At 42.0% G+C, this 25064-nt stretch overlaps 1 long non-coding RNA gene across 1 annotated transcript; it reads right to left on the bottom strand.

Annotated features, from left to right (window-relative positions):
- Positions 1-1095: 1095 nt before the first annotated feature.
- LOC102380581 lies at positions 1096-9987 on the bottom strand. Its single transcript, XR_324561.2, has 4 exons — positions 9907-9987; positions 7452-7566; positions 6024-6081; positions 1096-1341 (listed from the first exon to the last, which is right to left on the bottom strand). It is a non-coding gene; the product is annotated as an uncharacterized LOC102380581 (long non-coding RNA).
- Positions 9988-25064: the final 15077 nt, after the last annotated feature.

The following is a 25064-nucleotide window of genomic DNA, read 5'->3' as shown; positions in this document are numbered from 1 at the left end:
TAAATTATTATTAACTATAACTTGCTTATGACAGAGTCTTGTGGTTTTATTTTTATCCTGAGAGTTAAACAGTCTGCCCCCAGCCCATGTCAAAATCATGCGAACCCAAGTGACTGTAATGACTGCTGGGAAAGTCTGCATGAGCTTGGGGCTCTATCAGATGGACAGCACCTACTAACTCTTAGGGTGTGTACGCATGACAAGATTTCTATGCAATAGTTTACCTGAATTTTACTTCACAGTAAAATTTACTTTGTAATAAGAAGCGAGTGGATGCACCACTTTCCATCTAAGTGTACCATTACAATGTCTGGCCACTAGATGGCAGGAGAGTCGGTTTGCATTGGGCAAATGACTACTCCTAGATGTAATACACTAGAGAAGTGGACACACAAGTAGAAACTTCCCACAATAATGGTTATTACTTATTTTTCAAGGACTAACTTTAATCTGGATTCAAATGATATACTACTGTCTAAAGCTCTATTTCTACTATATAGCAAGGCCAATTAGCTATATAACAAATATGTCATGTGCCAGCAACTTAAAGCAAGGAAGGAAAAGGTTATTTTATTTTACCTGGGGAACTCAGTTTCATTTCACATCCACGGATATTGCCAATAGGCAACAAAAAAGAGTTTCATACTGCCACCACTATAAAACATTGATTGGGATAGCCACTGGTGAGGTTCAATACATGAAACTAGACTAAAAAGAACATGTTTTCCTTCTGCTTCACTCTTTCACATCAATCTTTCATGGAATTCAGCCCTAGTGTGAACAGATTTAGTTATACTGATATCAGAATTGAATTTGGTGCTTAATCTATTTCCCCCACCAAAAATATTATTGCTTAAAATATGGACTAGGAAAGTTTAAATCATAAACATAAATACTGTCCCGCTCCAGATAGGGACTGCATTGTATAGTAGATATACCAAACCTACCTTAAACAAGTTAACAAAGGAACCCAAAGCAGTCTGGGCATTCTACCAGGATGACCAGTGCAGGTCATTTTCCCTGTTTCTTGTTTAAAGTTGTATCAGGTATCTAAACTGTACTGCAGAATGCAGTGTAGACAGCCAGAGTTGGGCAGTTGATGGGAGACTTATGAATAGGTCAAGCTTGTATAAACAGATAATTCAAGAGAAGCCTATGATTGTGCAGTACTTTGATTAGTTAATTCAGACATAAGGCAGCAGCGCATATTCTTATCCTGGGTTAGCGTGAGAAGTTTCTGTAGTTGACATAAATATCCTCTGTCTGCCTGGATGTGGAAGCTCCTTCTCTTTCTGAGTTTGGTGTGCTAACAAAATGGGATCTTCCATAACTGTTCATGGGCTAGAAGAACACAAAGAAGTTAAAGGGTTTCAACAATGAACTGCAAATGGCAGAGGTTCAGCAAAAGAGAACACTTTATTTCACTCAAAGGAAACTCACAATGGAGCTAAACTGCAAGTGCGCCTGTTAGTTGTGAGCTTCAACTGTTTTCAGTGCAACAAGAATAAGAATATCAGAAAAATATAGAAAAGCTGCTTTCGTAACAGTGGCTTGAGGCAAAGATTAGCATGTAAATAGCACTGAGCACAGATCTCATTTACAACAATAGAAGATAATGCAGTAGTGAAACTAAAATTAGAAAGAATAGAGACAGGAAGGGAAGTTGCAAAAATTTACCATGTTTAATAATCTTAACTTTTCAAATGTCCAGAGTTTTCTCAAAGCATCTAGAACTTTGAGTTTTAACTATTTCTCTTCCCAGGGGAATTGTTGGGTGCTAATTTATACTTGGGGAAAAATTCAAATGTATCACTTGAAACCTAAAGCCATTGCATTATTTTCCCAATTTACTTATTACATACTATGTTTAGTTTAAACCCCCAACTTGTTTCTCTTCTTTTTATCATGCATGGAAGTTGGCAGGATAATGAAGTGTAAATTGCAAAACCATAAAGGTTCCTTTCAGGAAAACACTTTTAATTTTGGAGGTTTACCTGAACTGTAGCCTGGCCTAATCTGAGTTACACTAGTTTGGGTGTAAACTAGTTGAGAGTGGATTTAGGTTGGATATTAGGAAGAAATTTTTCACAGTAAGGGTGGCCAGGATCTGGAATGGGCTTCCAAGAGAGGTGGACTGAACTGGTGCTACGGCTGCCCCAGGAGACCCCCCAGAACCTCTTGTCTAGATGCACCCCAAATGTCCTCCTGTTGTGCTTTGCATAATGACGCAAATCACATGTGAATTGCTAACTACCTTACACAGCTATAGTTCTGTCCAACCCAACTAAATTTGCTCCTATTGTGCATGCTCGGAAGCAATTTAGTGCTGGGCAAGATGCAGCTAAGTCCATTTACATTCCATTGTGATCCAACATTGCCAAGGGTACACAGAGGAACACTGACCACCCTCAGTACAGGGCAACAACCTGATCATAAGACAACAAACTAGGCTGGCCTGGAAGAACTTGCCTCCTGGGACACTGGTGGTTTCTCTCCCCTGGAAAATCTCTCCTGAAATTACCTTTCTCCTGTAACACCTCTCATAACACATTCGGTTAATCAAGAGAGTGGCATGGTTAAAGTCAAGGCTGATGATTCAATTGTTTTCAGTTCATTTTGCATATAACAAGCCAGAGCCTCCACCCACTAGCACTGATACAAGTCCATTGGACTAAATCCTTCCACTTGTTACAAAAATGCATCTACGTGCTGCCCATTGAAATGAAGAGTTGTTCTTCATTAGAAGCAGTTGCTCATTCCTGCAGGGCAAAGTCAGATTCACCTGTGGGCCTGCTCAAGTTGCGTGCTTGTACCCACTGAAAGTACAGGACAATAATTTGTCTGGACAGGCAAAATAGGATGCCTGCCTAATTCTGGTCATTGATCTCAGGAACTAGCCAGCAGCCACACTACAGAAGTGTTGTGGGTGAAACAGGATTCTGCCCTCAGGACCCCAGTTTCTGAGGAAGTGCTTATGTAGACATTATGCTAAAGGAGGGTTCAGGGTGATGAATTCCATGTATGGAGGGGCACTTAAGTCTTAGAGAAGGGTGAGATTCAAAACATGTCTATTTAAAACATAATATTTCCCATTGGCATGCTCAGGTAGCTCCCTGCACAGCACGTTAGCTTTTGTGGATCATGTTCTTAAGTAAAAACATGTTTTCATGCATTATACAGAGAGTTTAGGCAGAAAACTTAGAGCTGCTGATTCCATTAGGTGGACCGGCACTTGAAATCTAGGTGTTTCAAAGCTTGATGTTGAAACACTTAAGTTTCCTTTGTAGATTTGATTCTTAATTCATAAGGGAACTTAGGTACCTAACTGCTAGCTCAGGTACCCAATTCCAACATTTAGGTATCACTTAGCTCCTACAATTCCCCATTCATCTACTGCTTAAACCTGTAAGTGCCTAAGATTCTACTGATAAAATCTTTTTAAAATATAGGTAAAAGGCAGTTAACTCCATTCTTTATTTATAATCTGGTAGACCATCCCCACGTAACTACGGTAGATGCCCAGATAAATGGCTTTTACTGATTGTCCTGATTCTGTAGGATGTCCCAGTTGTCTAAGCCTAGCTGCTCACATTACTTTGAAAATTGGTTCTCCCTTCCTCCCCTTTGCCCCATTTCAACTATCAAGCTGGCAAGAGAATATCTCCCATCTAGACTAGGATCCAACCTCCTCCCTTGTTACACTGCTTCTCCTGAGACATGGAAATGAGAGAAGGGAAGTGCAAGGCAAAAGAAAGGGCCTGAACAAGAACAAGAAGCAATTAGAGATTAAAGGAGAAACTATAAAATTATCCAAATATACATGCCCTTCTCCACTGAAAATCACCTTCATTACCCCCTTTCTTGCTTGCTTGCTTGCCAGGCTTACCACTAGCAGTGTATGCAACACCAAATTTGACATCGCCCATTGCCAACTGCTGAAGCTGTAATTTAAAACCCTTTGACTAGGCAGGGATCTCTGGATCTCATTTTTAAAAACTCTAGTTATCTTATAAATCATATCAGTGTTCCTAGGAATAACAACTGGTAGTGCATTTCCTCATTTCCTGATGCCACTGAAAATAACAGTTAAATAGGGTCAGATTCTGACTCTGGAGCACATTTACATTGGTTGGCTGACTTTATTGGAATTAAAGTCTGGAACACACCAGGTGAGGATCTGACCAAAGTGGTAAGTGGTGGCAGGGAGGGAGGGAAATAAGTAAATATCAGTACTTGGCAAATGGAGCTCCCAAAGGCTAAATCTGTGACACGTGAGTTTTCAAAACATAAAACTTCTTCATAAATATAGGGCTATTATCGCTTCATTCCAGGGTCAAGTTGTAGTAAAACTGCTACTTATACAGGGGTGTTTCAGAAAGTAATGGCAATTTTGAAGTAAAACTTGTGTGCCATGAGGAAGAAATGACAAAGCAGCAGTGAACACTATGGCAGCACTGTCAACTGCACTTATTATTTACAGCCATGTAGGCTAAGAACAGACATTCAAAAAGCCCATGCCTGAATTCATTAAATCTTTGCAGGCTAGTCCAACCTGTGTAGATTGAACTGAGAAGCAAGGAAACAGACATTCACTTTTGATTCTGGAAATGCAGCCACATGCCTGCAGTGACTCAGGCTAGAAGCTGGGGGGCACTAGAGCAAGCCCTCCCTTCCCTTTGGCAGTGGCTGGAAGGCTAAAAGGAAGCTGAGCTGGGCAGGGAAGGAGGGCATGGCCAGGCCCCAGAAGGCCTCTGAGTATGATGGGAGAGGGGTATAAACCCCAACCCTGGCCTGCAGGGACCCCAGCTGGGATATGCCTAGAGGAGGAAGGGGGAAGCCCCTAAACTGCCCTTCAGGGCCCCCGAATCTGAAGTGAATACTAGCCGCTTCACACAGGCCTATCAGCCAGCCCTCACTGCTCTGGCTAGACAGCAGAGGGGCAGGGCCAATCCTGCTCTGCTCAAGCAGACAGCACAGCCCAGTCCAGGATTGCCAAGCACATTGGGGTACTGAGGGACTGTGATTTAACTTGAACCAGGAAGGGGTTTGGGACAGAACTTCCATAGACCGGTTTGACCTAAATCATTTAAGGCTGATACTGCATTCAACCAGGTTTATCTTAAACTAGTTTTGGCCAGTTTGAAACTGGCTTGTGTGCACTAAACTTCTTTTCTGTTACAGGTTTAAACCAGTTTCTGATCATTTAAACCGGTTCATGTGTAACTTCTGTCACTAGCCATAAAGAAGTGATGTGGCCCAGTAAATGATCTTTGCACCCAAAATTATTTTATTTTGAAATTGCCATTACATTCTAAAACAGCTCCCTAAAAAATGTGGCTATTTCAAATCATTTTCAGGGAATATATGAAGTGAAAAGTGAAAAAAAAAACACCCTGCATTTTCAATACATGTCGTATTTCCAAAGTTGCTCCCATCTTAGGGCAATTGCTAGTTCCACAATAGTAATCTAAATCTGCCTGCAGAGGGGAAGAAAGCCACTACAGCTCACCTTCTCAGAAGATGGGAGGCTTCCAAGTTGATTTAACTCAGCCCTGAACCATCTCTGCTTTATCTTACTGCTTGTTTTTAACCTCTGCTTCCAGTCAATGCTCAGTATAAAGGGAAGCTCTGAAAACGTCTCAAGAAAATTAAGAGCAACTGAATTACAAGATCTGGGAAATGATTATGGTCAAACTACTTGTCTTACACGTGGTAACATTTTCTCACCTTTTTTACATATGGATGCTTAACGGAAACAACGATAAAAACTACCAGTGCTCCATGTATCACACCAATTTGCAAATAAAAAGAGCCTTAGCCCCCTCACACCTTGATTTTGCATATGCAGTAAAGAACACTAAAAGCAAAAAGAAAATTATGAAGAAATGTCACAAATACTAGAGTTTGGTCGATGTTTAACTTGGATATGGAAAGTAGGTGTAAAAGATACATACACAGTACACAGAAAAGAAAGATATTGGGAAAATTCAATTAAAAGCAAGTAATTCTCTAATCGGTCTTACCCTGTTCTGAGTAGAGTAAAAAGTCTTTGACATGGTCATGATCCTTCTCCTCTTCTTTCTGGTGATACACATTCAACAGGTATATTATAGAGGAACTACATGGTTTTGGTACAGTTACTAGCATGTGCATTGAAATAGCTTAACAACCTGAACTTTCAGAAAAGGCCAAATGTCTGGAACACAGCTTGGTGACATAATTAATGCTTCCCAGATCTTGTAGCAAACAGAACACAAAAAAGCGATGTGGTATCACATCCAGCCACCTTTGACTCTCCAGTCCAAATGACCAAGAACCCATCTACAGCTGGAGTTACTAGAAGCAGACTTCAATAAGATCCTGAAGCAGGGCTCATGTTCCCTCCTCTGGATCTAAAGGAAGACACCTCAACCAATTTGTTACTGTGGCTCTTCTAGCACAATAGAGACATTAAATTATCAGTACACAAATAATAACTATACAGACTTAAACAGCCATTAAACATATAATGGTGGGCTGGCTTACTTTCCTAACAAACCAAAGAAAACAACAAATTACAGTCTCTCCTGGTGCCTCTGAAATCCTGCCTTTGTATGTCTGGCTTACATATAAAATATAAGTTACTTGGGGGCCGAGATTGGCTTTGGCTCCTACAGGGCTCAGTATTGCTGGTGTACAGCACATAGTAAGTCCATATATAAAATATCCTTTTTCACAGAAATGCAAAACTGTTTGCCAGGATATAATGATAACCTCTTTCTTAAAATGATTTAAGCCATTGGGGAAAGTGGGGCAGAATTACTCTTTTTTTCATTTATCACTTTCACAAAAACTAACATCAAATTCAAGTCCAGCTTCTTTCACTCATTTTGGCCAGGGATACTGTAAATTTGGAGCAATACTATAGACCAGTTTGAGCTTAGCCACTCACAGAGGGACTGACAAATTTAGAACCGAGTCCCTTGTCATATCATTCCAAAGCAATGGCATGACTAGGATGCCAACTTGGAGGACAGGAGGACTGGAAAAATTGGCTGCTATTGCAGCCAGTGCAGCCACAACTAGAAGCTACCATGTGCATAACAGCTGCCCCTGGTGGCTGGCCACATTGCTATACTTCTGTTCCAAAATGTTCCAGTTGAGGTTTATTTCACTAAGCATTTAATAAAAGTAGAGCTTATTTTAAAATTTAAAAATGGAGTAAATGTTGCATTTCCCCCCACTGTTTTCAACTAGATGAAGAACTGAGCAGAATTGTCAAAGCATGGAATTTTGAAAAAAAAGATGGAATTTTCCAAACCCACTTCTAGGGGTTTGTTTTTTTTTTAATCAACTCTACAGTGGATGCTAAAGCATTAGCAGTTGTGACAATAGGAAAATAGCCAATATGGGTCTGTGACACTTTGGAGCTACCCGCTACAATGAGGACTTGAATCTGTTACTCTACTTACTTTCTGTGGTAAACAACGGTGCTGATAATGATGATCAGGAGAATTATCAGTAGTAGGAATGCAGCAGCAGCCCCTCCGGCAATGAAAAAAATACCCTGAGGATGAGCCAGACCTTCTAGAAGATGATGATATAATATTAACATTTTGGAGAGACAGTAAGAATACACCACATCACATCACATTAAAATTCTACTCAAAAGCTATCTACATCTAAACAAAAGTAATTTGGGCAAAAGAGGAAATGAGAGTGGACTGTCACACCTTCACAGACATATATTTTCTATTTACATGGTAGTTCTTGGAAGAAATTAGACAATACTAGGTAAGAAAGCACAATACAGAGATATGAGATAAACAAGACATACTTTATTTTCTTCCCTAAGAAACCACAGTATAACATATGCTAATGTCTTGATATCGAGATAATAAAAATACTGGCCAATTAAGCTGTTACAGATTCAGATATGTCATAGCCCCCTTTACAATGGTTATCCTAAGCCAGCTGAAGAACAATCACACAAGCAGCCCATGGACAACAAGACTCAGATAACCCTATTATTTAAGAAGTCCTTGTCTTCTCTTCAGAGTCCTAAAGTGTTACCATAGTCACAAACAGACTTGCCAAAAGATTTTATATAATCATGTTAGTTTTTTCTTATACTAAAAATAGCCAGACCTGTTTGTGCTTGTAAAGGCACTCTCACAAAAATGAATGTAATTTTGTATATCTCAGTGTTGCATATTATTGCATTCCAGGGGGTCAGCAACCTCCAACATGCATGCCAGAGCATGGATATTTTGCTTGGCTTGCACACCTTGAGGTGGAGAGTGGGGAAGGGGCTGGGGCTTCACTGCCACAACAAGGATCGGGCCCCTCATGGCTCCCCCACCGTTTGACTAGATCAGGGGCGGGCAATTATTTTGGGCAGAGGGCCGCTTACTGAGTTTTGGCAAGCCATTGAGGGCTGTATGACAGGCAGCCCAGGGCAGATAAATATTAATTTTCTAAATTTTTTAGGGGCCCCGCAGGCCAGATAGAATGGTCTGGCGGGCCACATCCGGCCCTCAGGCCGCATTTTGCCTACCCGTGGCCTAGATGTACACATGTACCTACTGCCAGGAACAAGCTGGGCTGGGGCTCTGCAGACCCTGATGCAGCTGCTTGCAGCCTCCCTGCCACCTGCCACAAGCAGTCCAGGATCTATGGCAGATGGCAAGGGCCTGCCCAGAGCCTGGGCCAGCTGTGGTAGACAGCCAGGAACCTGCAAGCAGCTGCACCAGGGTCTGCAGAGCCCCGGCCAGGCTTGTTGCTGGTGGCAGGTGCACTGACACCTGGGGCAGATAGTAGGGGAGCTGCTAGGGGCCCAATCCTTGTTGTGGCAGGAGAGCCTTAGGCCCTTCCCTGGTGTCTGTCCTGAGGCATGTGTGCACCTGCCACTGGCAATTAGTCAGGCCGGGGCTCTGCAGAACTTAGTGCAGCCACTTGCACTTCTCAGCTGCCTGCCACAGCTGACCCAGGCTCTGGGCAGCCCCTGCTGCTTACCATGGAGCCCAGGCTGCTTACACCAGGCAACAGGGAGGTGCAAGAAGCTGCACCAGGGTCTTCAGAGCCCCAGCCAGGTTCACTGCCAGCAGCAAGTGCATGCCTGTCTCTGGGCGGATGGTGAAAAGGAGTCCGGGCTGTGCTGCCACAATAAGGATCAGGCCCCTTGCAGCTCCCCCACCATCTGCCCCTGGCACACCAACATCTTCCAAGTAAAGGTTTTGGGGGTTTTGGCTCTCTGCCCTAAAATGTTGTCAACCCCCGTTCTAGTCTTTAACAAAAAAGAGAAAAAGTTCTGATAACTGTAACCAAGGAAGAAGGAGCTATATTTACGCTTGGCTGCACACTGCTTGATGTGTTTACATTTTGTTCTCGAAAAAAAAAGTGAACTCCTTGAACTGTAGTCAAAGTCCAAGAAAGCATCCCTGGCAAAGATGACTTAAGAACCAGATTTGTGCTATCCCAAGTGTGGGACTCCTCTGTTTGTTGATCTATCTACATATATTCATTTGAGCATCGCAAATATTAAGATGTGCTCGCAACACTGCTGTCACATGGGAAGCGTGCTCTTATTTTGCCAACAAAAAAGCAAACTACTGGAATTAGGGAAGCAACTTGCCTGAGGTCACTTACTCTGTGGTGGAGCCAAGATGTGAATTTAGTTTTGATGAAGGGACACGCACCCTTTGGTGAGTATATGGAAACTGAATAGCGTGTGGGCTAAATAGTTATTTTGAGTAGATTTTTAACAAATCCTAATACTAAGATTAATAAGAGCAGAAAAAGGTGTGCATTAAACCACAAACATTTTAGTCAGCCTTTGTGCAACCCACCATAGGCACTGCTTCCTGTTCCTCAGAGCAGCAGCAGCAGCAGCATGCATACCCAGCTGCACTAGCAGCAAATACTTACCCTAGCCAGCTACTCGCACCACCTTGCAGCAGATCTTAAGTTTCACAGTGTGCTCATGACTCACCAAGCCCCACAGCCCAACAAGTCTTGGGAGTCATTCTCTCTAGCTATTTACATAAGAAAATGTTCCTTACACTTTCTTCCACTGCTTTTCCCTCACATTATGTGAGTGGTAGGATACAGCCTAAAGCAGCAACATTCAAAATAAAGATGCTGTTTTCAGTATTGCTGTTGCTGTTTTCAATATTGATAGGAAGCAAGAAGTGTAAGTAACAAGGAGAAGGGAGGTCCATGGTGAGAAAAGCCAGCTCTAAACAGTTAAAAATGGGAAATTATCTCCAGCTGTATGATACAGGCAACCCCCCCATATAATGCTGTTTCACTTAGCACTATTTCGCTATAACGCTCATTTGAAATTGATACCTGATTTCACTTAGTGCTCAGCTAGTCTCGTTATAATGCTCACGGTAGGTCATTAAAAACAATTGCAGTCACCATCTTGGACTGCAAAAATACTTTTGATTTCGCTTAACACTCGTCTTGCTGAACACTTGGTTTTTCAGGAACCAATTAAGAGCGCTAAGTGGGGCTTGCCTATATATAAAATTCAATGTATTGGTGGTTCTCAAACATTGGTTCAAGGACTCTGGCTGGTCAGAATGAGCTTCTTGTTCCCATCTGGTTGTTAAGCTGCATTCAAAGACAGCTAACTGCTTTTCTAACATTATTTTTCCATGCTGGCAATTATCTTGCCAGAGACATTATATAACTTAAAATAGGAGGGAAGCAACCCATGAGAACACACCTTTATAAAGATCCAATCCATGCTATTAAAGACTTTTAAAATCCTTGCTAGGCATCATTTTGTTGTTACTATCTATAATTTTTATTGCAGAGCCTAGAGGACTAAAGAGCAGGGCTGTGTAAATTCCCTTTGAGGATCAGGCCTGAGAGATTGGAGACAGGTGGCGTTCTGTTCTTGTCTTTGATAGATTTTCAGTGTGCGCTCATTCTGGTGTGCAGTTTTTGCTTGGTGTCTCCACGTACTTTCCATCAGGGCACTTGGTGCCCTGATGGAGATATGTATTGTATTGTGAAGATATCTCCATACTGGAGATACTGTTGGCAGGTTTTGCATGTCTTGTCATGGCATGGCCTGGATCCATTCAATGTGTTTTGGGCTATAGGAAGTTAGTTTCTGGTGATGAGGTTAATGAGGTTTGTGAGGCATGTTTGAATTTACAAACCACTTTTCACAGACAAGCCTATGAACTGCACTTCATCAACCTCCTCAGTACAGAAACTCATGAACTTAATATAGACATTGGAATTGTGACACACTACAACCTGCTGGACATCTGACTCCCCAGACACCTCTCCTCTTTTACCTGCACTTCTACATCCCCCTTTTCCCCCGCCCTTCTCCCCAGCCTGTCCCTCACCCCCTGACACCTCCATTTACATTTTCACTGACTGGCTTTCTTACCTGAATTGCATTGCCAGCCTCTGGCATCTTTACTATGCCTTCCATCCAGGAACAGCACACACACCAACTGCAGGTGCTTCCTCAGCCTGATGAAGGGTTTTTCAACCCAAAAGCTTGCTAAGATATATTTCTCTAACTATTCAGTTGCTCTACTAAAAGATACCAGATTAGATTGACCCAAAGAACCTTGTCTGCCAGTGCCATGTCCTTAGAACAACACCCCTAGCACCTGTCCCCGGTCAGCTGACCAGAAGGATGCAGGGCCCTAGGCCCCGGGGCTGGGGCTGGCAGGGAGAGTTCTCTGGCAGCTGCTGGAGAAGAAGCTCCTGCAGGAAAGGAAAGAAAGGCTCTGTGATAGTTTGGCTGCCTGAAATGCTGCTGGTGCTACTGTGCTGCTTACTAAGTTATTACCTGTTGTTATTTTAAGTGGTGGACTGAGCTGAGGGCTGTAGGGGAAGGGCATACTACTGTGTTGTGTAGAGGCCCCAGCGCCAGTGAGGGCACACCTTAACACACACACAGTCACACGTCACGAGTTCTGCTTGTCAGCAGCTTGAGGTGCAGTTTCCCAGAAACCCCTGCATCTATCTCTTTGAAACCTGGCAGGCTTTATGACCTCAGTAAGGGCTACCATGCCTTCAGTTTTCACCCTGCTGCACCTCAACACACACACGTAACATGGGTTTTTCTTGTCAGCAGATTGAAGTGAAATTTCCCAGAAACCCCTGAACTTATCTCCTTGAAACTTGGCAAGCTTTGTGGCCTCAAAAGGTGCTACTGTCTCTGCTGTTTTCATCTAAATCTGTCAAAAAATGACAATGTTATGGGGAGTTTTGTGCTTCCCCATTATAGCCTATGGGCAAAACCTTGAAACAGCAAAACAGTTTCCACTAAACGAAACGGAGCAGTGGATCAAAACTAAATGAAACTCAAAATGAAACACTGTCCCATCAAAATGGTGAAATGGAAGTTGAAATGAAATGGTGCTGTTTCGCACAGCCCTACTAAAGAGAGGCTGTTTCGCACAGCCCTACAAACTGAGGCACCATTGTGCTGAGCATTGTAAAGACACAAAACCAGTGGTGTAGGGTATTCATGGAGTTCCCAGGGCAGGAGGGGGGACCATTCTGCTTACCCCACTTGTTCCTCACCCCTAGATATGCTGTAGTTCAGGTTGCTCTGCCCAGCTCCTGTGGCCAGGCAAAGGCAGTGCAGAGAAAGGTTCTGGTTGGCAGGGGGCAAGCTGAAGAAGGGAGGATGGGAGCACCGTTCTTCTAGATCCATTCACTGCCTCTGCCTACCAGATACACTGATTAGTTCAGCACAGCCTTGCCTGGTTCATACGGCCAGGTAGGGGAAGCAGAGCATCCCCTGCCATGGGCCATGGCAAAAAATCCTGGCATGGGAGGGATCCTTCATAGTTGACAGCCAGGGTGGATGCCCCTATCACCCTGCCCTAATTATGCTCCTGCACAAAGGGCATGTCTGCCTACCTCGTGGTAAGGAACATCACTATGAAAGTGCACCCCACTGACTCCCGCCTACTCTACATCACTGTACGGTGACATGATGTCACTCAGTTACCTTCTGAATGTTACCATGAGTTAACCAGAGACTAAGACTGTGGTAGGGTGAGCCCAGGCCATCAACCATAAAGCAACCACATGTCAGTTTTTCAGTCACTTCAAAGAGTATAACAGTGGTTTTCAAACTTAATATGTGGACCCCTAAAAATTTTGAATGGAGATACAGACCCCTTTGAATTGTAAGTACAAGTATTCGAATACTATTGATTGATCATAGTTATCCTTTGCAGACCCCTTAGACATAATCTCTGGACCCCCAGGGGTCCATAGACCACAGGTTGAAGACCACTGGAATATAAATAATGGAGCAGGTGGGCTTCATTAGGACAGATCTTCCTAGCACTGTTGTAGATGAGGTAGACACACCCGAAGTGACAATCCCTGCTTTAAAGAACTTAGAATCATAGAATCATTGAAAAATTAGGATCGGAAGGGACCTCAGGAGGTCATCTAGTACAACTCCCTGGTCAAAGCAGGACCATCCCCAACTAATTATCCCAGCCAAGTCTTTGTCTAGCCAGGTCTTAACAACCTCTAAGGATGAAGATCCTACCACCTCCCTGGGTAACTTGTTCCAGTGCTTCACCACTCTCCTGGTGAGAAAGTTTTTCCTAATATCTAACCTAAACTTCCCTTGCTGCATCTTGAGACCATTGCTCCTTGTTCTGACATCTGCAACCACTGAGAACAGTCTAGCTCCATTCTCTTTGGAAACACCTGTCAGGTAGTTAAAGGCTGCTATCAAATCCCCTCGATCTTCTTTTCTTCAGACTAAGTAAGCCCAGTTCCCTCTGCCTCTCCTCATAAGTCATGTGCCCCAGCCCCCTAACCATTTTCATTCCCCTAAACTTATAGTATAAATAGACAAGAAGCAGACTGGGAGGTATTAGAAAGAGAATGGCTTGGAGGGCTGGGGGGGGGCAAAGAATACTACTAGTAATAATAATAATAATACAAGTCTATTTTTGCATGGATTAGCTAAATGCATGATTCATAGGAATAATAAGCTAATCAGTATCAGTAATGACAGCAATCACAACTTGCCACCTGCTCAGCCATTACCAGATGGCTGTGTTATCTTGACATCAGGGCAGAGGTGAATCCTAAGGAGGAATCTGATGGAAGCTAAAGTAGCATTTTACTTACTTCCCTGAACAGCAGTTGAAATTGTTTTCTCTAACTTCTCTTCAACACTAATGTTCATAAGGGAACATTCAAAACTCATGGTCATGGGGCACAGACTGATTACATAAGAATTCCAAGACTGAATTTCAATACTATTTTACTGAAAATAAAAAAAACCCCTCAAAAGTTTGTATGGCTAAAGGGAGGTGGGATGCTGCAGAGTGCTCAGAGGTTATAGGAAACATTTGTATTGTAAGAATGTACACAAGGCTCATGGCTTTGTGTGTTGAATGTGATTTTACTTGTCATACTAATGAGAAAGCTACCACAGCCTAGTTTCTAAAAAAATGTGTCTGATGTGTCTAATGTGTCTGATACATTGTAAGGGTTTTTTTTTAAGTATATAATAAGTAGTTACAGAAGCAAAAGCAACCAAAAACAAAAAAATTCCTTGTAAACAGCAAGTAGAAACATGTAAATATTTTAGCTGCTTTGCTAAAACTGATCATTTGAATACTATTAGAGTGATATGTGCAATTTAATTAGGTACAGGTAAAAAACAGAGTAAGGTCAATATGTCTAACCTGAGTCCATCTCATCAAGGTGGATTCAAATACAAAATGGACTCTGAAACACTCAAATCCGTGGGAACTTCAGCTCCAGTGTTATCAGTCAGGATCACCTCTGACCAACATGAACTTGGATGCTGGAATTACCAGCTGTCCAGTCAAATTTGGATTAAAAAAAGCTGAAGATTTAGCTATAGAAACAGCAATGCCTCACAGCCCTTTTGACTTTCCTCATTTGAAGTGAATGATGCCCTCCTGCTGTTTTTGTTTGCTTAAATATACCAAGCCCAACTGTAACTACTAACCTTAAGATTTAAGATTTCACAGAAAGAATGTCTACAAGTCAGAGTCTTGTCACTCAAAGAAGATAGGCCTATGGGAAATTATTAAGTCTGTTATAAAGATTGGGCCAATTTCCCTCTAGTGTTGTCTGCACCACTCCTTCCTCCCTCCCCTCAAAAAAATCTTAATTGTATTGATGTTTTCTTCTGCAAATTTCATGGGTGAAGGCTTTCAACCTTCCGGGGTTTTGAGGAGGGAACAGGCCAAACAGTTACAGTGCACTGAGGCCTAACAAGAGATTTGAACTCCACTATACAGAGCTTGATGTAGCTTGTTACATGCTTTGCTGGAATGGTGTCTACAGTATGCTAAGCACATGCTACTGGAACAGCTCTGTACATGAAGGAAGGAAAGAAAGCATATTTATGCATGCAGAAAGGTGGTTTGTTAACTCGTAAGCTTTTACAGACAAACATGCACATCGGCACACACACATACACACGCACATTAATATGTAGCTACATTTTCAGAATCAAAAGTGAATGCGTGTTCACTTGCTTATTGGTTCAATCTATACAGCGTAGACTAACCTGTAAAGATTGAATTAATCCAGCCTCCGGTTATTTGTCTGTCTATACTCAGCCTCAGGTGCCACCTTGCCTTGCCTTCTGCCTAAGATTCTTAAGTGAAGGATAGGAGATAATTTCTCATATTTCCTACCTCTATTCTCTTATCCTCCTCCAAGAGCCTTGCCTGTTCTTCTTTCCCTTTGCATGCTACAGAAAAAAGTCTCCTAGTATTAATTCCAGCAGAAGAGCCACAGGATAGTCTTCACTGATCAGGCAACAATCCTCCTTGTCCACCTTCAGCTCAAAGCTGGCTTTGTCTCACCCACCCCCATTGTTACTATGATCATCTCCTGATTTCCCTTCTCTCCCTGCCACTGCTTCCAGTGAGGATTTAGCAGCAGGAAAAGGTGGGCAACTGGGCATGCTTTGTGCAGAGGGAAGAGTTGTGATCCTAAGTGAGTACAGTGACACAGGAGGGACTGGTTGTGCCCAGCTGCCATGGCACAACCCATTTTCTCCTCAATCCTCCCCTCCCAAACAACCTGAACTACCTGGAGTCCTGACAACTTAAAATACCTCAAGGACAGCCAGAAGCAAAGGCTTTAAAGGATCTTCTTAGATGGCTGGTAGCTTAGAAAGATTGTGCTTGCTATTGACAGCTAAAGGAAATGTGACTCCTTTCATCAAGGGACAGAGCTGCTATGCTGGGACGTGATAGTTTCTGATTCAAGTATTGTGCCTACTGCAACTGGAATCCCCATTCTATACAATATGATCTAGTCAAATATTTTAAATGACTACACATATGAATACAAATGAATGAATAGCTGGGGGACTGGGGTGGCACAGGTGCTAAGGTTAGCAAACTAAAAGTTGTAAGTTTCAGGCCATAGCAGAAGTGCTCATGGTGCAACCCTGTCAATTAATCTACAAATTCTGCTAAATACCTCATTACAAGGGTATGAAAAAGGAAAGGAGGTATCTAGTCATCTTATGAATAACGGCCATAAATTTTTTGAGAGTAGGTTCAGGCTGGACATTAGAAGGCACTACCTCCCAGTCAGGGCAGCTAGGATTTGGAACCAACTTCCAAGGGAAGTGGTGTTGGCGCCTACCTTGGGGGTAGGAGTGCTGAGGCAATCAATTAACTTGCTGGCTCATTATAATCTACTTGATCCCTGCTAAGCTCAGTTCATTCCACCAGTATTAACAACTCTCTTTTTTTAATGGTCTTGGTGATTCATTAATCAATTTATCCCTTCTTCTGAAATTTTGCTATCTGTTTAACAGTTCTCGTAATATCCAGCTTTGAGTTCACAGTCCTGCAGACTGTTTTTAGCTCTTGGTAAAACCTTAACTCAGGTATGGTAGTATTAATTCAGGTGAACGTTAACTCTTGTGTAAAAATGACTGACAATGAGCTGTTGGATAGACTGGCAAGATGCTCGAGAAAACTAAATTTTGCTTACAAATCTGAATAAGAGATGCACATTTTAACTACAATGACTATATAAATAAAAATAATTTATTTTGTTGATTTTTGCCTACTTTGTTGGGTCTTTTAAACTTTTTAAAAACTTTTAACCTAGCAAATCAATGCATATTAAAGTTATATTTGTTTTTGCTTTGATTTTAAACAGATTAATCTAGCACTAGGCCGTTATATTAATAAGGCTTCTACTAGTTTCTCTAACTGGAGAAAAATATGAGTTGTGTTATATGTGATGTTGCACCACACCACCTGCATCCCCCTTTTCAAAATCCTAGGTCTGCCCATGCCCACAGTCACTTTCAAAACAAGGTGTATGATTACAGACTATATAAAAAAAAAATCAGATAAAGCATCTTGTGTTGGCATTTTAACTAATATGGGTTAAAGACTTGAATCAGCATTCCTACAGATGAAACTTGGTCCTGCAGAATAATATTCAGTTGCCAGATCACTGGGTGCATCTACACATGCACTTTAATGCATAGTAGACTATTTTACTGTGCATTAACATGCCACATAAAAAAGTGTGACATTACTCGAATGCACAGTAAAATAGTCTACTGTACATTAAGCGTCACCAAAAAGCATGCAAATATGCTACTATGCATTAGCACAGTCTAATGTGCATTAATTTAGTACCTCACATTGGAGGTACTAAATTTAATTCACATTAGAAAAGGCACATTAATGCACGTGTAGACATACCCCCTGTAAGGCACGGAAAAAAAAAAAAATACTCTGAAGCCCACTAACCACAACTAATGTGGCTTATTTAGATAAGGGATAGACATTACACATAAACTAGTTTAAGTGATCAGAAACTGGTTTAAACCTGTAACAGAACAGTTGTTCTATGCACATAAACTAGTTTGAAAATGGCTGAAACCGGTTTGAGGTATACCTGTTTGAATTTAGTATCAGACTTAACTGATTTGGGTCAAACCGGTTTATGCAACGTCTTTCTAAGACCCCTTGCTGGTTTTAAGATAAACCAGAGTCCTCCAGCATCCCAGCATGCTGTCTGGGCTGGGCAGAACTCTGCTCCACAACAGGGATGCTCCCCCACCCTTGCTCCCTAACTGCAGCTCCAGAGACTGTGGGCTGTTTCCCACCTCCCCTGACAACTCCCTGCTAAGCAGGAGTTCCCCCCTTCCCTCTGACTTGCTGAGGAGGTGTCTGTGTATTAGCTAGCAGACCACATGCTGGCTATGGTTGTGATGAATCCACAGGTAAAATCAATAGGCAGAATCAACAAGTAGCTGGTAATGTCCCTGTGTTGTTTTCTTAATTGGGTGATAAACACTGTTATCAATTCCCTGGTGAGCTAATCAGAGCTCCTGTGGGAGCTTGGCCCTGCCCAGCTCAACTCCATGCTGTGGAAGACAGAGCTGCTCTAGCACCCCCAGGCTTCTAGCCTGAGCCACTGCAGGCATGTGCCTGTATTTCTGGGATGTCTGTCCAGTTACAAAACTGATTTAGCCTAGCCAGGTTAGACTAACCTGCAAAGACTGAATCTATTCAGGCTCAGGTTTTTTGACTGTCTGTCCCTAGCCTTATTGATGATGATAATGGTTATGCAGGCTTCTCTGACAACAGATTCAACCTACTCTACTTCTTCCTCTGTATTGTGACAACAATCTGCCTGTCAGTTCCCATCTTGTAAGCTTTTTGTAAGCATTTGTGAGTACAGAAAGTCATTCGTATATTCTGTAGAGCACCTAGTACAATTGGGATTCCAAGCATTACACAAATCAGTCACTAAATAACAGTCACTAAATCGTTTTCTTGACTGGGACTTATCACCTTATTTTTACTCATGTTGAAAAATGTCCATCTTAATGACAAACCTGCATAAATACTGAAAGATTTCTTGAAACATGTATACATATATATACTTCCTTACCGCTCTTGTCCACTTCCTTTTTTTGCCCATATCTCTTTTGTGATATTTCTGTTTTCAGATAAAGAAGTACATTTAGAAAAATGTAAGCTCAACTTTTCTAGAGTACATATATGCATATTCTAGATCTGCATATATAGTTTCAAGTATCAATCATGTTAATTCATCCTATATCCATTTCTCTGCTTTTGCTTCAGTCATATTCAAAATTTTGCCATATTCAAAATTCTCAGATTTCTCTCCTACAGTATCTTACCATTGTTAAACCCAGTCTCTTCAACACGCTGTTTCAAATCTCCCTCCTTAAGTCCCCTCAGTAAAATCACTTCTCTGTCACTCTTGATAATTCTATTGTCCAATGTCCAACACTCAAAAACTCAGACTCTTCACTCTGCTTATCCTAATACCCAGTTCCACTACAGAACCTCTTGAGTTTTTAATCCATTCCAAGATCGGGAAGAAATGATAAGGGTTTGATAGTGATTCCAAGCTAGGTATTACTTGGCTCAAGCACCTCAAATGAAAGGCAAGCTAAATATGGTAACTGAACAGATATGAAAAGGAAAAAACACAAAGTAATATATCAATTTCTGTCACCATTTACAATGACTTATTTTTCTTGGCATATTCAAGACACAGATGTTAAGCCAAGCCAGAGGAACTTGGTTTGAGCTGGGTGGAGGATTTCATTGGCTTCCCACATCTAACAGAATGTTGACATAGACGTGACCCTGGGTCTTTCTCTCATTCTAAGTTAATATTTCACCTTATACACTCAGGGAATTAATTTATTGCATGCTACGTAGTACTTTTGAACAATGAAAATGAATGGCTGGAAATATTTCTCAATAAAAAGGCTCCCTTAGCTGTTATAAACGTTGCAGGATTTTGCCTGCTATATTGTAATGGGAGTTTTTGAGAGTGAAAGAATTCAGAGCTCTCTAAATTACATGGTGATGTAGCACTGTCCAGAGTCACTCAAGTTTTCCCCACTATTGAACAACAGTTATTGAACTAGAAATCAAATATGTGGTGACATTGTAAAATCTTCCAGGAATATATTGGATTTTATAGCAATAAAAGGTTAATAATCAATTCTAGTTTGAAAAGAGGAGCTTTGACAGATGGAAAGCAGGCCTTTTTAGGTATTTGGGGTTCTGTTTCTTTAATTTGTTTCCTATGAGTCCTGCTCACAAATCAAGGGGAATTTTTAAAAAACTTAATTGCAGTGATATCTTTTTGATTATTTTTGTCTTGGAAAGTGTCTAAAATCATAAGTCAGAAGAAATCCAAGTTTGCAATCTTTTCTCCTTTCTCACTCCTTCCCTCATGAGTATTGTATTTTCCTGAATCCAAGATTACTTTGAATTTAAAATACCCCCCAATTATATTCCATACATGAAAAATAATACATTTACTGTAGTTTTCCATGTATAGAATCAAATTAGTGGAAGCTCATCTTAAATTTGTCCCCCTCCATTGCTATGGTGGGGAAAGCAGTGATGATGGATGAGGGGCCAAACTCCTGCCCCTTGTCTCCCTATGCCTGCCCTCCTGTTGCCTGTCCCCACCATGCACCCCCCTGCCACCTGCCCCTCTGTACTTGTGCCTGCCCCCTGCTCTCCACCCCTTGTCCCTCATGCTTATGCCTGCCCCCACTCCATGCCTCCCCACCTCCTACCCCCTGTAGCTTCTCTCCCCACCCATTGCCCCCCACTCCTTGTCTCCCCCACCCCCATTCCTCCTGGCAGGCTGCCTCCCCCACACCCTGCCCCTCTGTGCCTACACCTGACCCCTGCCACCTGTGTCCTTGTGCCTGCTGCCCCCACTCCCTGTGCCCCTCTTAACTTCTGCTACAGGTCTGCACCTCTGGGACAGCCAGCAGCAGTGTGAGCCTGGCCCAACTCCAGTCCAGCCAGGAAGAAGTAGAGGCAACTTCTGCCTGGGTCATGGCTGGAGGGACCAAAGCAGAAGGTATAGAGGTAGTTAAAAGGAGGGGAGAAGGAGGTAGTGGGGGCAGGCTTCAAGGGGGAGCAGGGGATGGAGGAGGCGGGGAGCTGGGGTGGCAGACACAGGCATGGGTGGCAAGGAGTAGGGGGAAAGCTGTAGGTTCTCCCCCCAGCTTGCCCCCCTGGTCTCCCCCATGCTCCCCCTAGCCACATGCCCCCTACCCCATCAAACAAGATATTCCAGCTGGGGAAGACAGCAGCTGAGTTCTGGCTTAATCCCTAAATCCATGGCCAAGGACGGAGCTCAGCTGCAGCCTGCCAGAGGTCATTACTCAAATCCAAGACAAGGCTTTTATTCTCCATGCTGATTGAGAAAAAAAACCTTGTCTTGGATTTGGGTAAATATGGTAGTAGCCTCCTAAGCTTAGGATTTCACTGTGAAATAACTAATTATTCCCAGTTAATTTCCCTGTGTCTCTACTACCCAATAACCACCTCCTCAATTAAACATTCTGCAAAGCCTCAGACCTTGTGCCATATATCTACCACTATCACTGAAGGAAACTTGTTTGGTGCTAGAACATATGCCAAACCTCCAGGACACTCATTTGTGACAAAGAAAAAACAGTATCTTATAAGGTACAGAACACTTGAACCTACAGGCAGGAGGGAAAATTTGGATGGTACAAGATAAATTATAGCTTTAAAACAAATCCAGTAGGAAGCCTTAGCTCATCCAAACCATATTTAAAGTAGAAATCAAAACTGCAGAAGAATTACTTAGAATGGACCATTAAGAGATCTATGAGGTGTCAGGATGAATGGAAAATACAATAAAATGCAAGTTAGTTTATATACACACAGGAGAATATCAAACTTTTCAGAATGGCTGGTTTTCCCCTCAGGAAGTAAGAGACTATTGAAAACCATCAGTGAGAAATAGTTCCTTATTCCCTCATGTACCATTTTGAAGTTCATATGCATCTTTATAGCAAGCTTTCTTACTGATGCAGTTAACAACCTGCACTCTGTTCCTCTGAGCTAGAAATCCAGCTAGTTTTCTGAGCATGCAAGAATTACATGAAAATTGGCTAGACCTTTAAAAAAAGAGAAATTTATATTTTGAATTTCTACTCTGCAGGTACTAGCTATATGCTGAAGCTGTGAAACAAGACCTTAAACCAGAGGTCTCCAGCGATGCAAAGAACTTCACATGCTGCCTGGGTAACTCAGTGCTTTAATAATGGAATATGGAACATTTTCTATTAGACTGCCAGGAAGAAGCCAGATCCGGTTGACAGAACAAAGAAATCTACTGGTGGCCCAAATGAAAAATATTGGGTGGTGATATTTTGGTGGTAACCATGTCCCAAAATGACCATCACAGCTGGTACAAAAGCCAAAGGACCAAACTCCCTTCTGAGCCTGCAAGGTATCCTGTAATGATCAGAGCTAGGCCACAGTGACCAGGAAGTATGTTAGAATCCATACTATTTCTAGCTGTGCTTTGACTGTTGCTAGAATAATGAGAGGGCTTTATCGCTGAAATTAAGGAGTGCTGCCAGTTTGGCACATTGCATTTAAAATTAAAGGCATTGGATTATATCTACTCAACCAGCCTTTTGGTAAGATAAATGAGCACATAAGGAAATGTCATAGGCAAGAAACATTCAGATGGCAAGAAAAAGACAGGTTACTTCAAAGTCATTTACTAGTTTTATACAAGCTAGATCTGGTTTAGAGTGGATACAATTTATATGGGTGATTAAAAATAGACATTTTAGTTTGAAAATAAGCAAGGTACACTTGGTAACCATAATAGATAGAGTTCATGTTACTATTAATGATGATGACACAAGGCATACTTCTGTATTTTCTAGCCTTATTTAGCAGGCTTTTAAAGTTTGTGCAGGCTAAAAATACAGGTTCACATTCAGAATCTTGACTCTTTAGCCTTGAAATACAGTTCTTGCTGAATGGCCCACCTCCAAATTAAACAAGAACTTCATTCAAACATGTTTTTCAAAACTAAGTTAGAAGTCCTATTCGATAATTTGCTGACCACCTGTTCCACAATGATCTGGCTTTTAAGACCTTAGGTCTCAGTAAATTTAAGATTAGTCTCTATTTCAAATATTAAACATCCAGTCAATAATGAATATTTGGTTAGGTGGTTTGATATGCTTTATCTATGATGTCTTATCATTCATATCCTAATTGTATTTCAATATTAAAATTTCAAATAACATTAATTTAAATTAATTATCTTGAGTATTTGATTTTGATGGGGGAGGTTCCCAGAACCTTCCTTTATTCCCAGAACACTTCTGAAGGTCAACTTCCATCCCCAAACCAGTTCAGAGTTAGCCCAGGGTTGTAGATATCCCAGCCATTACCAGGTTGTGTTGTTTGTCACATTCTACTTCTTTCAAAGTAGTACAGGAGAAGCCCACTTGTTGGTTGCAAGTGTTCACGTGAGGATTAAATCGTTAACATCTCATACAATATGTGTGGGCATTACATTTAGGTTGATCTAACTAGGGCCTGGTTGATCTAAGTGATGATCTGTGTAGACAGCTGGGGAAGTTAAATAAGGCAAAAAATGGCTGTCCTGATCTAAATTAGCTCACATGAAATGGTGAACTAAGTTCGATAGGTAACAGGTTGGCTCAATCCACTGAACGTCTGCACATGTCCAGAGCATAGCCCTGCGGCCACCTACCCCAACTGTGCTCTTTCTAACCCCCTGACCAAGCTATTTTTAGTCCTCTTACCATACCCCTGTCCCCAAACAAACAACTCCCAATCCCCACCACCCCTGCCGACCTGCCAGCCTCTCCCCAATCCTGCCAAACCTTTACCGGACCTGCCAACCCCACTGTAGACCTTCCAGCCCCACTAATCCCACCCCACTTGAGTTACTTAGATTGGCTCCTGGTGTGGCTCCTGGCACCTGTGAACATATGCAAAAGACACTTGTGATCTACTATCACACTGCTTATTTTAAGCCACACGATCATAGATTGAGTGCAGCAGACGCCTGCACAAACCCATAAAGTTCTCATTTGTAAAAACCATTTACTGCTTTGCTTCCTCACTTACCACTCATGACATTAAAACTCATCACATCCATTTTGTTTCCTCCAGTAGCTACACAGCGGTAAATCCCAGAGTCAGAAGCTGTAAAGTTTTTAATAATAAGTGTGTTGTTCACATGAGGAGTGCAGTCTATCAGTGTACGCTGCTGGAAATTTGAACCAAAGGTTTTCTCTCCTGACCAGGAACAAAGGACAATGGTATCCATCCGATCTCGTTGAATCTTTTCCCACTTAACGTGCTGAACTGAACCTCCAAGGTTATAAAGACACATTAAGAGGAGATTTTCCCCCAGTCCAGTAACCACAGGCTGGGGTTGTGGCATAGATGCATCAAAAACATCTGTAAAGAAGAAAAAAAAATTACTTATAATTGAGAAGTTTAATAGCCACAATCATTTCCAAGAAGTTGCACTGTCCACTGGTGAGATAAATTAAATGGTTTACAGGAAAAGGGTGTCAAGAGGCATCTTTTAAAAATGTAACACAGGACTGAACAACTTCTTAGCAGCTGGGGGCCATGCACCATGGGGACCACACCAGTAGGAATCATAACTCCCTCCCCCCACCAGCTAAGCTGCAAGCTCCTCCAGCACCACATAGGTAGGTGACCCCCACATTGCTGCATGGCATAGATGGGCAAGAGCCCCCTACCGTAGGCTGTGGGCTCCCCTGACACTACTGGTTGCAACGCACTGAGTCTCTCTGCCCTGCCCCACACCCTGAGGAGAGAAGGTTCAGGCTGCAACAGTACCCAGAGTGATGAGAAAAACCCAGGGGAAAAACCCTAACCCCTCATGGGCTGCATGTGGCCCACAGGCCACCAACTAGACAGCCCAAATTTAACATATTGAAAGGTAAAATGCATATACATATACATATGTGTTTATATACAAACATACACAACACTTGATCTTACAATGGTGCTGTGAGCTGGGTGAGGTTTTGTGTGCTACCCACTTCCTCATACTTCAACAAAACCTAAAAAACACAGCAACTTTATAGTTAAGGTCAAGGTAGCTCTTGACTTCTAAAACTGTTTTCAGTACAGTAGTAATTTTATAAGATTAATAAAAAACTGACTATTTTGACCTCTTGGCACATT

This window comes from Alligator sinensis, unplaced genomic scaffold (assembly GCF_000455745.1).
Source record: "Alligator sinensis unplaced genomic scaffold, ASM45574v1 scaffold1213_1, whole genome shotgun sequence".
Classification (NCBI taxonomy): domain Eukaryota; kingdom Metazoa; phylum Chordata; order Crocodylia; family Alligatoridae; genus Alligator; species Alligator sinensis.
Note: the sequence above shows the minus strand (reverse complement) of the source record. Positions and strands in the feature narration are given on the sequence as shown.